Source organism: Bison bison, unplaced genomic scaffold (genome assembly GCF_000754665.1).
Source record: "Bison bison bison isolate TAMUID 2011002044 unplaced genomic scaffold, Bison_UMD1.0 scf7180017864334, whole genome shotgun sequence".
Taxonomy (NCBI): Eukaryota; Metazoa; Chordata; class Mammalia; order Artiodactyla; family Bovidae; genus Bison; species Bison bison.
The window spans coordinates 1,863,789-1,867,542 of record NW_011494906.1 but is presented as its reverse complement, the minus strand read 5'-3'; positions in this window follow the sequence as shown (position 1 = coordinate 1,867,542).

Below are 3,754 nucleotides of genomic sequence, written 5' to 3'. Positions count from 1 at the left end.
CGGAGGGAGGTGGAGGGGGAGAGGGGACCGCCCACCCCTCCTCTGCCTGTCCCTCGGGTAGGTCGGAGCCGGCGAGAAGGGGACAGCCCTCCATTGTCACCAGCGTCACCCCACGCTGCTTTCACTGTCCCTGGGGCCTGAGCTTGGGGTCAGCCAAGCCCTAGCTGCCCGGGGCCTGTCTCTGTCCACCGACGCCCACCTGTTCCTCTGCCTTCCAGCTGTGCCTCCCCTGTCACCTCCTGGCCTGTGCACTCCCATGCTGGTCCAGCCTGCTCGAGCCCTTCTTCCTGAACCAGGAGGGGCTGTGAGGTTCTCTTCCCCTCCACCATCCCCTGGTCCTGAGCCCCCCAGCCTGTTAGTCAAGCTGTCCCCACAAGGCCACTGAACAGCACAACCCAAGGCCAAGGGTGGGGGCTGGTCCTAGAAACGCTACAGTCTGGGGGTGCTGGCTACCTTGACCCAAGCCCCACAGAAGTCACACATCCAGCCCTGCCACCAGCCATGGCCCGTCGGGAGGTCCCGTGATCTTCAGCTCGAGACTCTGACTCAAGCCCGGGAGGCAGGCCTGGGAGGTCTGGGCCTGTGCAGGTGGGGTGGGTGGGGGTGGGAGGGGAGAGTTTGTGAAACGGTAGGATGGTCAGGCCTCCCTGGGCCGTCCCACACCCCAGCCCCCGTCCCTGACCTTGATGGCCCTCACAGTGTATAGCCCCGATCTGCCCTTTTGGCCAGGCCCTGATTCTTGTCCCACACACCAGCCAGCAGCCTCTGCCCCTCACTTGTGCCCACAGGTGGAGGGGTTGGTCTTGGGGTTGAGAGAGAAGACCTGCTGTGCCAAGGCCCCCTGGCCCATGGGGTGTTCTCCACACTCCTTAGGAATGACGTACCTGGCAGAGCTGCTGTAGGGGGGAGCAGAGTCCGCTAGCAGGTGGACAGACAGAGGAGACTTTAAGTACTACTATCCCCAAGGACAAGTTCAGGGAGGGCTGGGGCCAGAGTTGGCGGCCCTCAGGACCTGAACTCTCTCCCAGAGCGACCGCACCAGCCCAGGCTTTCCTTCTCTGGCCTTGCTCACTCGCTCACCGCAAGGTCACCTATCCCTGCCTCCCTCTCTGCTGCCGTCCTGCCTGCCCACTGCAACGCTGACCCCTGTGGGCCGGCCAAGGCCCTGCCCTGCCAGGGGACAGGGACACAGAGCGGCCAGGCCAGCCCAGCTTCGGGATGAACAGAAGATGGAGGCCGTGGGCCGGGAGAGGGCTGCCTGTCTATGGGAAGGTGGAGGAGAGCTTGCAGGCCTGGCTGGGGGTGGGGAGGCGGGGCAGAGTTTGGAGCAGGAATGATGGAGGTGTGGGGTGGGGGGCTGGTCTTCCTTCTTCACTGGGCTCGGGCTTTGCCCCACAGTCCCGTTGCTTCAGCCAAGGAAGAGAATTCAGATCCGGAAGAGAATGGCCTGCGGGCCAGGGGCCCACACAGGCTTGCCTGTCCCCTGTTGGGGTAATGGTCTTAGCAGTAGGCTGAGCTATGTGGGGACTTGCAGAGGGCATGGATTACAGGAGAGAGTACCACAGGGACCTTCTGGAACCAGCCGGGGGCAGTGGGGAGCATGAGAGGACAGGAGACAAAGATCTTTTTTTGAAAGGATTGGGCCGCAGGTGTTCCAGGCAGTGGGATGAAGTGATGAGGATGTAAAAGGTCCACTGGCCTTTGGGGGACCAGAGGGATGGGCTTGAATCACACAGGAATTCATTGGCATATCTTACTCCCATCCAGTGCCAGCCTTGGCGGACACACTCCCTGCCTGGGGGAGCAGAGTCCGGGGAGCCTGGGGTGAGCTGGGGAAGGGGGAATGCCTGGCCTGGAGCTGTAGGGATGAAAGGAGGTGGGCAGGGAGGCCAGGGGGCGCAGAGTCCAGACTGAGGTCCCTGGCTCCTCAGAGACCCCCAGAGATCTAGGATCAAAAGCAAATTCTGCCCTCTGCAGCCTATTTCTGACCCCATCCAGCCCACTGCCCACCTCAGACAGAAGTAAACCGGTTGTAAGTAAGGCCAATCTGTTTCCACCAGAACTGGCCCTGCCAGAGGACTGGTGAGTCCTGCAACTGGAGTGGGCAAGACAGGTCTCTGGCTCAGACAGGGAGGCCCATTCAAGGGGGAGAAGGAAAAGTCTAGGGGCTGCCAGCAGGCCAGGGGGCAGCACTGGGTTCCAGGCCCTCTGCCCAGAAGATGCCAAGCACATCAAGTTGGCCTCCGTGGAGAGGGCAGAGGTGCTTGGGGTTGTGGTGATGTCATGGTGCCCAGGCGTGGGAGGAAAGAGGAGGGAAGGAGAGGGGACAAGGGCATGGCCCAGGCCACTGGCCTAACAGGAGGCTGCCAGCCTGGCAGGGGGAGGGGAGAGTTCTCACTGCATCCCCCCTTCCACCTTCACACCCCAGAGCTGGTCTCTGCACTGAGCTATTGGCTTCTGAGAGTGCGATCCAAGGAAGAGAACGCCTATGTCCTTGGTCTCAGTGTTGGAAGCTGGCAGCCCACTTGGGGGAAGGTGCCAAGGTGGGTGATCTGGGTCCCGAGAGATGAAGGGAGGGGTCTCCAAAGGCACTGTCCCTTCAGCCGTCACCTAGAGAACATTCATAGGTGGCTATGAGGCTATAGAGTGGGAGACTGAGTCCTCTTTCATGCATATACGCAAGCACAGAATGAGTGCAATGCCTGGCACCCAGGAGGTCCTCCTGGGTGGGCTCGAGCTGCTATGACTTGATGAGGGTGAGGACAGACACGGGGGCAGGCTGAGCAAATGTGAGGGAAGGAGCAAATGTGGGGCTGGGGCTAGAGCGGGCAAAGCTGGCACCACAGGAGTGCCCTCAAAAGCCTTGGGGCTCTAGGCCCCTTCTGCAGAGGACCTCAGAGCTGTCCCTCCCCCCACCCAGGGCCCCCAGACCCCGGAGGTTAGCATCAGTAAGCCTAGAGGCTCTTGGTCTGGGAGCAAGTCCTCGGGCTTGGGTGTCGTGCTTTCAGCGTCAGAGAGAAACCCAGAAGCAGAGACCCTGCTGCTAGGACTGGCAGACTGGGGGTGCTGGGTCTGGGGTGGGGCACCCCAGGTGGGAGTTGAGACTGAGCCTGGGGAGGAGGGGCAGAGGACCTGCCTACAGGTGGGCACTGTGTGAGGAGGCGTCATCAGGAGCCAAGGAGGAAATGGCAGAGCAATTTCCCGAGAAAGGTGGAAAGATTCCTGCTTCCAAGATGCCTAGCAGTCGTGGGCTTTCAGGCCACTCCCCGGCTCCGCAGAAATGCAAAGGAGCACGGCCCCTCCCCCTCCCACCCCCGACAGGACAGGAGTGAGTTTGGGGTTCTTTGCTTCCCCCCTCCCCAAGGCCTGGAGAACATTCCCCTGGCACCCCTATTCTCACCAATCTCTGCTCTCTTTCCCTTCAGGTACCCCTGCCTCCCTTCTCATCGTTCCTGGGGCTCACCGCCCTCCAGAAGCCCCCCTCCCCTGCGGCTGCACCAGATTTCCACTTGCCCCCTGGCACCCTCTCGGTTCACAGTTGTCACGGCCGATGTCACTCCGCTTCCCCGTGCCCACAACCTTGGCCGAAAGCTGCCTGGGACCCAGGGGTGCCTCTGAGGGCACTGCGGGGGCGGCAGCTCCCCGCTCCGCCACACACGTTGTCCTTGGGCTGCGGGGGTTGGGGGGGAGGTCCTTGTGGGGACACTGCGAAGCCGGCGCCGGGCATCAAGCTTGGCAGTGCCCGGACTGACTG